The sequence below is a fragment of the Balaenoptera borealis genome (genome assembly GCF_965194805.1).
Source record: "Balaenoptera borealis genome assembly, chromosome: X".
In the NCBI taxonomy this organism is placed as follows: Eukaryota; Metazoa; Chordata; class Mammalia; order Artiodactyla; family Balaenopteridae; genus Balaenoptera; species Balaenoptera borealis.
The window spans coordinates 15,847,536-15,860,864 of record NC_138881.1 but is presented as its reverse complement, the minus strand read 5'-3'; the positions used below and the strand labels follow the sequence as shown (position 1 = coordinate 15,860,864).

Genomic DNA, 13,329 nt, shown 5'->3' with positions numbered 1-13,329 from the left:
GGGAGACATATTATCATATAATCCAATATGCCTTTATCTATAATTACTGCACAGAGTAATCTACCTTGGCAATGTACAATTCAGATTTTCAGAGTTTATGGGTGTTTTGCATGAATTCCAAATAGGCTTATCAGAACTGCTTCTTATTTAGAGAGTTGTGATATTTTTAAATATTGCCACAATCTGTTCGTTTAGCTTGCATGTGCTTGCGTTTTGCAGGCGCCTCAGTTTGACATCTAGCATGAGTCAATGGCAGAGCAATGTAATTCCTTCTATTTTTCCTTCTGCAGGAGCTATAATCTGTCATTCCAAGACAAATGTAAAACAAAGAATACACATTTATGCAATTCCCTCTCATGTCAAAGCACTGCGAATTGGGCAAAACTGACCTAGGCACAGACAACGGAGTCCCCTTGCAAGATCATCACGAGGGCCTTGGCCCAGAGCTCTGTAACAGGTGAGCCTGTGATATGGTAAGATACTCTGGTCCTCTGGACTTGTTCAGAAAGGCCCTTCATTTTATGGGAGAGGAAACCAGGCCCAAAGAGTTTAAGTAGTCTCCCCAACATCATAGTTGTACAACTTGGTGGCCAGTACTCTTTCTATTACATCAAGGTGATCCAATTCCACCCTATAAAGATAGCTCCAGGGATTTCCCTGGCAGTCCAGTGGTTAAGACTCTGCGCTCCCAACGCAGGAGGCACAGGTTTGATCCCTGGTTGGGGAACTAAGATCCCGCAGGCTGCACGGTGTGACCAAAATAATAATAACAAATAAATACCTTTCTAAAAGATAGCTCCAATACAATATATATTAAAGTATGACAAACTCCATACACAAAACATTAACTCTACTAGAGTTGGCCAAACAACTAGACAGAGGAAGGCTAACTTTTAAACATATAGTTCCATGTCTACCCAGATTTCATTCAGTTTATCTGCTACTTTAAGAGTTTTTATCCTTCCCTCTAAGTTTTACCTGTTCCACACAGGTTGAAGGAAAACAGACTCCTAGATTTTCACTTTGCTGGTTGCTGAATCTTTTAGTCTGACCTGCAGGCTCAGGACACAATCCATCGTCACGCTTGTAGATTTACTTGAAGAGGATTCCTCAGGCTCATCTGGAATTTTCCAGAGGTAGATTCTAGAATTAGTCTTTAATAGGTTGCCTTGGCAACCCCACAATGATGGAGGCAGGTATGACAGTACCTGCCAGCAGAATGTGAACAACACAACCTGGCTGAGAGAACCACTTCCTGCGTACTGGGAAGGCAGGTCCCAGGTTCTTCAAGCTTTCTTTTTGCCAACCGTTGCCTCCCTTTCAACCATTTTTGTTTTTATGAACACAGACAACAACAGTTGGTTTCATAGAGGAATGTTGAAACTATTACCTAAAGCAAGGCCGAGGAAAGATCCACGGCTTTCTTTTCAAAACACTTGTTAGTATTGCCTCAGATGACTAAGAGTTTATGGTGAAGACTGTGGAAAAGTTTTTAGTTTAAGAATACTTATTCTTGGGAATTCCCTGGCGGTCCAGTGGTAAGACTCGGCACTTTCACTTCCATGGGCCCGGGTTCCACCCCTGATTGGGGAACTAAGATCCCACAAGCCGCAGCCAAAAACAAAACAAAACAAAAACTTATTCTTGTCTTGGTTTTATTCATACATTCATTCAACAAATATTTGTTGAGCATCTATTGTGTGCAAGGCACTGTTCTAGACCCTGGGGATATACTACCAACAGAACTGACAAGGTTGGTTCCTTCCCTCATGAAGTTTATAGCCTTGTGGGGGAAGTAAACGTTAATCAAATAATCATAAAAATAAATGTGAAATTGCAAAGGAGAAGTACATGTATTATAAGAGTGAGTCAGGAGGTCAAGCAAAAGCTTCTGAAGATAACATTTTTTTTTTTTAATTTTATTTTATTTGGCCGCACAGCACGGCAGGTGGGATCTTAGTTCCCCGACCAGGGATCGAACCCATGTCCCCTGCATTGGGAGTGTGGAGTCTTAACCACTGGACCACCAGGGAAGTACCTGAGGTTGATCTTTAAACTGACATCGGAAAGACAAATACTGATTACTTAGTTGAAAAAGTGCTGATAGGGGAATGGAGTCAAGCATACACTTGAATTAAGGTTCAGTGACCGGGAGTACATAACTGGACTCTATGATTTGGAGACTTTCAAAGGAGAATCTAGGGTTTAATATAGGTCTTAGTTTACTAAAGCTGAAGTTAGTATCTTCACCAATATCCCAAAGAGGGCACAATCTGTGAGTGTCATTTACATAAAACTCTCTAAAACAGTGCTTCTCAAACTCTGATGTACTTATAGATAACCTGGGGATCCTGTTAAAACACAGATTCCTGGGCCCAGCCCCTAGAGGTTCTGATTTAGTAGGTCTGGAGTAGGGCTCATGAATCTGTATTTCTAATTAATTCCCAAGTGATGGTAAAGCACACTTTGAGAGGCACTGCCTCATAACACAGTATGATATTTGTTTAAATCTCTCTTTTTCAACCCACTCTTTCATGACTTTTAAAGTCAAACTATATTCTACAATGCTTTTGTGATTTTTACGGTCAATTCAGTAGTATCACCAGAACAAGAGAATGTTGTGATGTATAAATCAAACAATGCCATAAGCTAAAGATTTCAAATATTTGGAAAGAATGAGAGAAATAACAATTATAAGCAAACTGAGGTATCAGTAATGTACTAAAACTTCACTAATTTACCCCAGTGAGGTGGACTGTTATTCTTATTTTGTAATAAGTTTGATTTACAAAGTGGTTTTAAGGAAATGTAATACAAATTAACCTGATGTAACTAAGGACAGGCAATTTCTATACGTTTAATGACTCTTTTACTTTAACAGGTAGATAAGAGCTATTTGTAATGAATACTCTCACATTTTGAATGAAGTTCTGGATTTTACATTACATGAGATAAGAATAACCTCCCCGCTTAGGTCTCTGTTTCTCACTACTAAACACAATTCCTGCTGATACGCCATGATCCTGTTGGTATGGCTACATGAAAAGGACACTAGGAAAACCAGTTGGTGAGAGAGCCAAGATTTCTCTGCATTGTTTTTCCTGAGAAGGTTGCGAAGTTAATATAGGGTCTGGAGCAAACTACTGTCATTTTTAAAAATTAAAAATGAAGTCTCTGTGCGTGGAAGAATAGGAGGATTAGGAAAGGGGACCAGGAGTAAGTTCTTGTAATTTCGAGGAAACATCAGCTCTGCCACTTACAAGCTGGGCACCTTAGGTAACTTTTATTACTTCTCTGGGCCTCAGTCTTCTCATTTTTAATATGGGGATAATAATATTTAAATGGAATAATCTAAGTGGAAAATTCTTCATAAACTATAAAGTGCTAAACAGATATTAGCTACCATTTCTAGGAGAGGCCTAAATTTCCTGAGTGGTTACACATCCTGGAGAAGAAATGTGGTCTGACCGGTGGGTCGGGATGTGTCTGGGAGCATCAGAGAATTCAGTTCCAGAGTCAGATTGCTTGGGGTAATTTTCTAGCTCCACCACTTAACAGCTGTGTGTGAGCTTGGGAAAATTACATGACCTCTCTGTGCCTGTTTCTTAAAATCCAGGATAGTAATAGCACCACCCACACTGGGTTGATGTAAGGAATAAATGGGTTCATACATATTGTGGCAGCCACTGCTAGTTGCCTAGCCAGTATCTATTCTCCTTTCTTCCTTACCAATAAAGTCTCAATTTTATTCTAGGTGGCAATGGACTCAGCCACCAAAACTTGATTTGCTAGGATCCCTCGCAGTTAGGGGTGGTCATGTGACTCTGTTCTGGCCAATACGATATAAGCTGAAATCTACTGGCTGAGGCTCCCAGAAAAGCAATTTTTCTGCTAAAAAAGACAAGACTCAGCTGTCATGAGCCCTTTCCTTTTTGCCCTTCCCCCACTGTGCCTGGAACCATGACATAATGCCTGGAGAAGGAGCAGCCCTCTTGAGTGCCTTAGGAAGAGAGGCTCATGCTGAGAATGATATTGCAGAAAGACTGAAGGATGAGCCTGGGACACAGATGATGATGTGAAGTTGCTTCTTTCCTAACTTCATATCACATGAGATAAAAGCCAAGCCCTCTGTGTTAAGTCCCTGTTATTTCATCATTTACCTCATCACACGCAGCCAAATATTCTCTAAGCAATACACTCGTAAAGCTGTTTGAGTGATGCCTGGCTTACAGTTAGTATTCAGTAAATGTTATTATTTGCTCAGCATTTTGTTGCCTAACCAGGTGGCCGACAAGTATTCCCCTCGATCCCTCGCAATAGTACCCCAATTTTCCTTTATGAGATCAACCCTCTCCCCATTCTAAGCCCTGTGGTTTGCATGGGATTGACACCACCCTCCACTCTAAGTGTGAGACTTGACTGGCTTAATTCAATCAGCATGAGCCCACTTCCCAAGCAACAGTGACTGCCCAGGGCTGGGCACATAACACAGGCCTAGGCAGCTCGCACATCCTCTTCTCCTGGCAAAAGGGAGTGTTCAGGTGGGCATGTAACTAAAGACAGGCAATATGAGTAATCTCCGGGCTCCTATTTAATCTATTTAATCAAATCTACAGTCAAGTACAATAAAAAATTCATATCCAAATCGCCTTTCCCAAAGAAAAGAAACAGCAATAAAATCTACCATTTGCAATTGTGTGAATTCATTCAAATTTCTCTTCCAAAAGAAAAAAACCCCAGCCGGCTGAAACTGTTTTGTTTTTGTTTTTTGTAAACACGTCCAGGAGAACTCCTTTAAGAACAGATGTGCATCTGGGTTTTAGAATGAACGTTGGACCCGGAGGCAGACACTGGAAACCTATGACTAATATTGAAATAATATTCACAGACAGTTGTCATGGCAGCCTGCTCATTCTGCACAAAATAGAACTCACTGCATTTTAACGGGATTTAGCAAAGGAAAGCTGCTAGCCTGCAGACAGCCTCTAACTGAGTTAAACAACCTATTAATTGGTTTTGGTTTTATTATTATATATAGCCTTCAGACTGTACCCTAACTGTATCCAAAAAATCACAAACACTTAAAATCAGTAATACAAACAGATAAGATGATCTTTGTTTAACACCTCCACCATTCTTGAAATCTTCCCATCAGACTATGAGGAAAGCTTAGAGGCAAGTCCCATTGTGTGCACAGCTGAATCCACTTAAATCTAAAGACAGTAAGTTTGGTGGCAGTAGAGTGAAATTTCATTTCCGTCACCAATTAGCATTGGCTGGACGCATAGTCCCAGGGGAGTGACTTTAGAAACTGGAAGCATCTCAAGTCACATAAATAAGGGAGGGGGAGACAAAGTATTTTCAGCTGATCTCTTTCTCTCTTGAGCGGCTATCAAATCTAAGCTCATTGAATGTGATTGCAGATGATTTTGTAGATTATATATAGCTGGTGTTGAGGGGAATACTACACGAGGCCATCTTTCCTTTTAGACAGGCTTTTGCATATCACCCTGCCCCTCTGCCTTCTCTTTTGAGTTTCTTCTTTAAGAAAGAAGAAGACAGGGTCTAATTAAAATTCAGTAACATCCAAAGTTAGGAAAAACCACATCAAGCCATTATCATCCATTAATATCTTGGAATAAATCAGTCCTTTGGGTTAATTAATGTTCTTCAAACTCCTTGAGATGGGGCCATGTCATACACTTAAAAAAAACAACCCAAAAAATTCCCACACTACCAAACACTGAGCTCCTAGACATACTGCAGGTATGTGACAATAAACAACTTCAATCAAGGGACTGGGACAGTGAGGAGCAGTCCCTCAGTAGCTGGTGGGCAGATTAAAGACACTGTCAAAATGGTATAGGAGAGAAATGTGGAAATGCTGAATCAGTAGTGATTGTATTTTCCCTCGTATAACTGAAACTCCCACTAAACAGTAGCATTAAAGATTAGGGATTTTACTTTTCACGTATAACCAGGAGTCTGGAAGTAGTAAATTTGGGGCTGGGACCCAGGTACCTTCCTTCTTTCTGCTGAGCAATGTAGCTTTCTTCCTCATAACTGTCAACTCATGGTCACAAAATGGCTGCTCTCCCTCCAGCATCACATTTGCATTCTGAGGAGAAAGTGAAGCTAAGGGCAAAATGGGGCATACCAGCTGAGTCTATCTCCTTTTAAAGAAATGGTTTTGTAAGCCCAACTACTTCCATACAAGTCATTGGCCAGAACTGTGTTACACAGTCTCTTCTAGCTGTAAGCAAACCTGGGAAATCAAACTGTTTTAGCTGGACACATTGCTGAGTCAAACAAAATCAGGGAGTGCAGTGTAAAGGTTAAATACAGCCTATAGAGCCAGATGGCCTGGGTGTTAAAACCCCACTCCTTTATTTACTACCTGTGTGACTTAGTTACCTAATTATTCTGTGCTTTGGTTTTCTCATCTGTAAACTAAGCATAGTAACAATACCTTTCTCACAGGGTTCTTGTGAGGATTAAATGAGTTAATATGAGTAAAGAGTTTGAATAGTCTCTAATACATAGCAAGCATTATAGAAATGTTTATTCTTCTTATTTTTATTACTGACAAAAAGAAGAATGGATATTGGATAAGCAACTAGCAGTATCTGCCACAGATGTGTTGCCACTCTGTAACCTCAACCTTCCTGGTTACTGTAATACGTGGGAACAAGTGCCCTGCTGCATCTGAGAACTGATGGCTGCCCAGGACGTCGGAAAACCAAAGCCCTGACCTGCCAAAGCGGCGATTCCCATGACCATCAGCCTCTTTTCGCATTTCCTGGGAACCGAGGGCAACAAAACTTTCCAGTGTCTGAGCCAGGGAAGCACTGCCAGCCACTGCGGTGATGCCCAACATTTTAGACGTGAACCATCAGGACTCCTTCAGTTGCAAGAGTCAGTAAACCCGACTCAGAGCCCCGTCTGATACAATGCAATAATCAGATGGCAGCAGAACCTCCAGCCTCTGGATTAGCTCACGTTGAGTCCAGGGTGAACACGGAAATGTCTCTTCTCAGGAATTCACACAAAGGCCCAGGATTAGCTGTGATTGGGACTGACCTGGCGTGAGTCATTCCCCAACCCTGAACAGATACATTCAAGACATATTCATTGAGTGGTTACTATGTACTAGGCGCTACTTAGGTTCTGTGGAATACAGCAGTGAACAAAACCAAATCCATGCCTCACGGAACTTTCATTCTAGTTGAGAATGATAGGGGACAGACAATATCTAGAAATAAGTAAATATCTAGAAAATTAGATAGCGACAAGCACTGTAGAGAAAAATAAAGCAGGAAAGGGGGATACTGAGTTTCCAGGGTGAAGGGGAAAGGAAAATAGCAATTTTTAAATAGGGCAGTCAGGAAAGGCCTCACTGAGAAGATATTTGGGCAAATACCTGAGCAAGATGAGACAGCAAGCAATGGGGCGACCTAGGGAAAGAGCAGTAAAGGCTGCGAGAACAGCAGGTGCAAAGGCCCTGAGGCAGAAGAGTCCTACTGTGTTTGAAGAACAGCAAGCAGGCAAGTGTGGTCTTGTAAAGGCAATGTAATAGGATATATGATCAGAGAGGTAATAAATGGAAGATCAGATCATGTAGGGCCTTGCAAGCCACTGTAAGGCTCTGGCTTTCTTTCTAGTTAAGGTGGGGAGCTATTGAAGGGTTTTGAGCAGAAGTGACACGATCTAACTTAGGTCTTAAAAGGATCACTCGGGCTTCCCTGGTGGCGCAGTGGTTGGGAATCTGCCTGCCAATGCAGGGGACACGGGTTCGAGCCCTGGTCTGGGAGGATCCCACATGCCGCGGAGCAACTGGGCCCGTGAGCCACAACTGCTGAGCCTGCGCGTCTGGAGCCTGTGCTCCGCAACGAGAGAGGCCGCGATGGTGAGAGGCCTGCGCATCGCGATGAGGAGTGGTCCCCGCTTGCCGCAGCTTGGGAAAGCCCTCGCACGGAGGCAAAGACCCAACACAGCCAAAAATAAATAATAAATAAATAATAAATAAATTAAAAAAAAAGTTGTAATAATTCCTAAGTTTAAAAAAAAAAAAAGGATCACTGGCTACTGTGTGGAGAATAGTCTGTAGGCAGAAAACGGCAGAAGCCGGGAGGCCAGAACATGAGGTTCTCGACAATGATCCAGACAAAAAGTGATGGTGGCTTTGATTAGTATGGTAGCAGGGCAGATGGTAGAAAGTGATTAGATTCTAGATAGATCTTGAAGGTGCAGCCAATAGGATTCGCTAGTGAGATTAGATTTGAAGTGTGAGGGGAAAAAAAGAATCAAGTATGATTTCTTCCATTTTTCTCTATGTTTGAGGCCTAAATAACTGGAAAGACGAGGTTGCCCTTATCTGAGACAAGGAAGACTGAGAAAGGAGAGGGGGTGGAGATCGGGAGTTTAGACACAGACAGAATAGGACTGAGATACCTATTAGACATTTAAATGGACATGTATAGCAGGTAGATTTGGAGTTTGGGAGAAAAGTCTGGACTAGAGATATAAATTTGGAATTCATCTAGGTTACAGAGCATATTTAAAGCCATTAGATTAAATGAGGTCACCAGAGTGGTGAGAATGAATAGAAAAGTCCACGAACTGAGACCTGTGGAACACCCATGTTTAGAGGTCAAAGAGATGAGATAAAGCAAAGGTGACTGAGAAGGGTGACTGGTGAGGTAGGAAGCAAAAATCAGGAGAGGGTGGCATCCTAAAAGCTGGGAGGGGAAAGTGCTTCCAAGAGGAGGAGAGGAACCGGAGAGAGCACCTAAAGACACATTTTCTAAGAGTTTTGCTATAAAGGAGAGCAGAGAAATGGGAGTAGTTGAGGCAGCAATGAGATTAAGAGATTATTTTTTAATGATGAGAATAAAATTACAGTATGGGACTTCCCTGGTGGCGCAGCAGTTAAGACTCTGAGCTCCCAACGCAGGGGGCCTGGGTTCAATCCCTGGTTGGGGAACTAGATCCCACGTGCATGCCGCAACTAAGAGTTCGCATGCCACAACTAAGGAGCTGGCAAGCCACACTAAGGAGCCCACCGGTCGCAACTAAGACCTGGTGCAACCAAATAAATAATAAATAAAATTTTTTTAAAAATTGCAGCATGTTTGTATGCTGACGGGAATGATCCAATAGAGGAGGTAAATAAAGATGCAGGAGAGGGACTTCCCTGGTGGTGCAGTGGTTAAGAATCTGCCTGCTAATGCAGGGGACACGGGTTCGAGCCCTGGTCCGGGAAGATCCCACATGCCGCGGAGCAACTAAGCCCATGTGCCACAACTACTGAGCCTGCGCTCTAGAGCCCGCAAGCCACAACTATGGAACCTCAGTGCCACAACTACACAAACTCAGTGCCACAACTAATGAAGCCGGCGTGCCTAGAGCCTGTGCTCTGCAACAAAGAGAAGCCACCACAGTGAGAAGCCTGCGCACCGCAACGAAGAGTAGCCCCCACTTGCCGCAACTAGAGAAAGCCCACGTGCAGCAATGAAGACCCAATGCAGCCAAAAATTTAAAAAAATTTTTTAAATAAAATAAAATTTAAAAAAATAATAGTAATAAATAAATAAAGATGCAGGAGAAAGAGGGGAGTTGTTGCAGGGCTTTCCTTGAGTAGGCAAGCGCAGGTGGAGGGCTGGGTGTCGACAGGAACTCAAACAAGTCATCTAGGGCAGTTCTTAACCATGGCACGATTGACATTTGGGGCCCAGTTATTTCTTGTGGTGGGTGGCTGTTCTGTGCGCTGCAGAATGTTTCACTACATCCCTGGTCTCTACGCACTAGATGCCAGTAGCACACTAACCCCGACAGCCCAGAGCGTCTCCGGACATCGGCAGATAGCCCCCAAGATTTTGCCCCCTCCCCCAGGGAACATTTTGGGTTCTCACAACTCAGGGGATGGTGCTATGGGCATCTAGTGAGTCGAGGCCAGGAATGCTGTGCAACACCCTACAATACACGGGACAGCCCCCCACGACAGAGTTACCCGGTCCCAAATGTCAACAGGGCTGTGGTAGGAAATCCCTGATCTAGAGGCAGGGCCCTGGTCTAGATCTAGGAGGGCACAGATGCAGGCAGGTGAGCAGATGTGGGGCTTACCTGTGGAAGTTCTCTTCAGGTTGCTTGCATTTTTTTTTTCACTGAAATAAGGAAGCAAGGTCATCAGCTGTAGGTGAGGTTGGGGAAGGAGGTACAGGAAGTTTAGGGAGAGAAGACATGAACCTGTCCTCTAAGTGAGGTGGAAAATGAATGGACAGGGAAAGTAGACATGATTCTAGGCCGCATTAAGAACACATTTGAGGTACTTACTCAAGAATTTAATGTGAAACCAGTAGGCCTGAAGGTGTGTTCCTCCTGGGGCCATATTCAGAGGTGGAGTGGGGAAACAGGTGGATTTAACAGACTGATTTTGCCAACAAGTGCAAGCAACAAAGGGGCAAAGGAGTGATAAAAATGACCACAGAACTTGAACTGGGTAAGAAGACTGAGGGATGTAATTAACTATGAAAAGGTAGGTGGGCAAAAAGTAACGAATACCCATCCCAACAGGCTAGTTTCAAATGTTTTGATGAGCCGTAAAAGGGGAAAAATAAGGTGAACTCTGCCATACTAAGGTAACCACTCACTTTCCTTAGTAAGTACTTGAATATACACTGAAAGACAAAGTACAATCATTTCTAAATGAAATCAGGTCAATGGAGCTTCCTAAGTCAGCTCGGTGTTTGGGGCCATGGTTTCCTTGGTTGACGAAAGCCAAACCATCAGTGAAGGAAGCCATCAGTGAGGAAACCATCAGTGAAGCCAAACACTGGGGAAAGCCACACTAAACACCTGAGAAATCAGAGGACTCAAAAAGTTTGAAGTGACTTCTAGTCTTTATTTGCTAGTTTGTTTGTTTCTCTGGTAGTTGTTCAGATGATTATGGGCAGACCCGGGGGTGACAGGCCTCACAAATCTGACTGAACAGACTAAAGTGCCAAGGGAAACTGTGGCCAGCTGCGGCACTAGCCATGACGCTGGTGGTATCAAGGTGAAAGTCATCAACAGCGGTTTACGACAGGCTCTTAGTTCTGGCTTTTAGGGATTTCATTTAAAAATTACAAAAGACAAAAAAGGTATCCACTGGCATGCATACAAAATATTACAAGAGACCAATGGCACTTATGGGAACAACATGTAGCCTCTATGAACAAGGGCCTCCCCACATCACTTAGGTATCAGAAAACTGAGTATGAGCCCAGCCCTGCCACTCACCAGCAGAATGGTCTCGGCAAGGCATTCGAACTCTTTGGCTTCAAGTTCTTCAGCTGAAAAATGGAGATAGTAATACTTACCATGGCTACCTCACAGGAATGTATGTGAAAGTGCTTTGTAAACCATATTGCACTTTACTAGCAACAGAGATTGTGAATACACCTTGAAGGCAGCAGAGGAGTGGAACAAAAGTCTCCCTCTTTTTTGCTAAAGGCAGAATCCTGTGTTGCGTGCATCAGAGGTGTACCAGCCTCTTTTCTTTGTGTGGGAACCTGGCGAAAGCTTGCATGTGGTGAACCCACCCTTAGAGCAAGGGCAGACAGAAAGCTCGAGGAAGGGCAAAGTATTCCCTAGAGACAAACCAAACCACGACTGGTGAGTGTAATTTTAGGCCCAATTCTTGACAGCCTAGTTTTGAACTGACAAGGGTTTGGCAGCGGGTGAAATGTACTGATTACTGGGCATCATGGGAGTCATTATGGCTCACTGACTAGCAGGAGACATGGAGTTTTCATGAATTCACCCTCTGGCTAGTGGCTGTCCACCCATGGTCATCTCATGGCTCACAACCTAAGCGTCAAGTGCTCAAGAGGCCTCTCGAAACCTATCAACAAAAAGACATTCTGGAAGGGGTCCATGATGAACATTACAGGGAGCTAACTAGGATATAGGAAACCTGGTACTAAAGAACCTAAGCCAGCCTGCCTCTAACTATTTCTGTGGAAAAATTTACATGGCAGATAAGTGCCTCCATTTTCCCAACCCGGAAAGTAGAGATAACATTTAGACCCAGAGGGGAAAGGGGGTGTCTAGTCCAGCCCATGCATTTCACAAAGGGGTATACAGAGGCTTGGAAAGTGAACTGATGTTCAAGAATACACAGCTAGTGAGTAGCCAAGGCAGCGCTAGAATCCACATCACCACCCCCAGATTAGTGCGCCTTCCACCCACCTGTTTCTTCCAGGGGCCTTCCCAGGAAGACAGGAGTTGGCTGAAGGGGTTGCTTTCACACAATTAGTATCACTTCTCCATCATTCTGCCAGCCTCAAAGGAAGACGCCTGGGAAAAGGACAGCCGCAGCCTTCAGCCACTCCAACTCACCACTGAAAGAGCCGCCCCCCACCCACCCAAATGGTTTCAAGTGAGTTTTCAAGCTTGAGGATGGCGAGCAATCCCAGGACGGTGACGAAGATCCATCCAGAAGCACTGGGGAGGGCAAACGGCACCGACAATGGAAACCAAGAAACGATACCATACAGGCGCCCTTCGTAATGGAGGGTCCCAGCACCTTATCGGGACCACAGTCCTGGAAGCACAGGGGCAGGCTCATGGGCTGCACTCTCACGGGCCCGCGCTGCGTTTAATGCTCTGCTGTCATGGTTGTGGAATTCTCAATAACTTATGATCAAGGAACCTGATATTTTCATTTTGCATTGGGCCCCTCACATCTTGTGGCCGGTCCTGCTTCCCCCTCCCCGCGCCAGCCAAAGAGACGGCCTGTTTATACCGGCCTCCTCACCCCTCCCCTACCCCAGACAAATAAGATCAAACAAAAGCCCAGTAATTTTTAGCCCCTCTGGGGCTTCGGAAGGGGAAGAATGTTGTGGAAAAGGTCAGGGGACCATTAAGAGCCTGTATCCTCGGGGAAGAGGCAGACTGACCAGCTGCCTTTTCCAGCCCTGGCAAAGGCCAATATAAAAATGACCCCCCAGCCCACCCCCCTAGCCCCGCGCTGCCTGAATCTTCGACTCCTTGTGGTGCTCCTGTGCGCCCTGCTCCGGACTCAAGGCTTCCAACGCTGCCGGAAGCGGCTCAGTGTGCCCGTGGGGAAAGTGGGGAAGTGCGGGTCCCTCACAGGCTGAGGGAAGCTGCCAAAAGGGGCCGCGCCCCGGGCACTGTCCCCTTCCGCCCACCGGGCCGACCTCGCCGACGCCCCGGCTGCGGGAAAGTTTGGGGAAGGGTGACTAGTGGGGTGGCGCTCTCGCCAGGAGGGTAACCCCTCGCCCCGGCCTCCCCGTGGTCGCAGGGGCGACGAGTCCGGCGGGGAAGGAG

The 13,329-nt window shown here is 44.6% G+C and overlaps 1 protein-coding gene across 7 annotated transcripts in view; it reads right to left on the bottom strand.

The window, feature by feature from the left end:
- PPEF1 (protein phosphatase with EF-hand domain 1) overlaps window positions 1–12,982 on the bottom strand; it is a 148,235-nt gene extending 135,253 nt beyond the window's left edge. Inside the window, exons 1-5 of one of the 7 annotated variants that reach the window (XM_082375678.1) lie at window positions 12,566–12,981; window positions 12,229–12,336; window positions 11,440–11,627; window positions 11,278–11,330; window positions 10,123–10,163 (exon numbers count right to left, since the gene is read on the bottom strand). The gene's annotated coding sequence lies outside the window, so the exon portion shown is untranslated. Of the gene's footprint in view, window positions 1–10,122; window positions 10,164–11,277; window positions 11,331–11,439; window positions 11,628–12,228 lie in introns of all 7 variants that reach the window. The other 6 variants (XM_082375676.1, XM_082375674.1, XM_082375675.1 and 3 more) reach the window with 6 other exon arrangements.
- Between the last annotated feature and the right edge of the window lie 347 nt (window positions 12,983–13,329).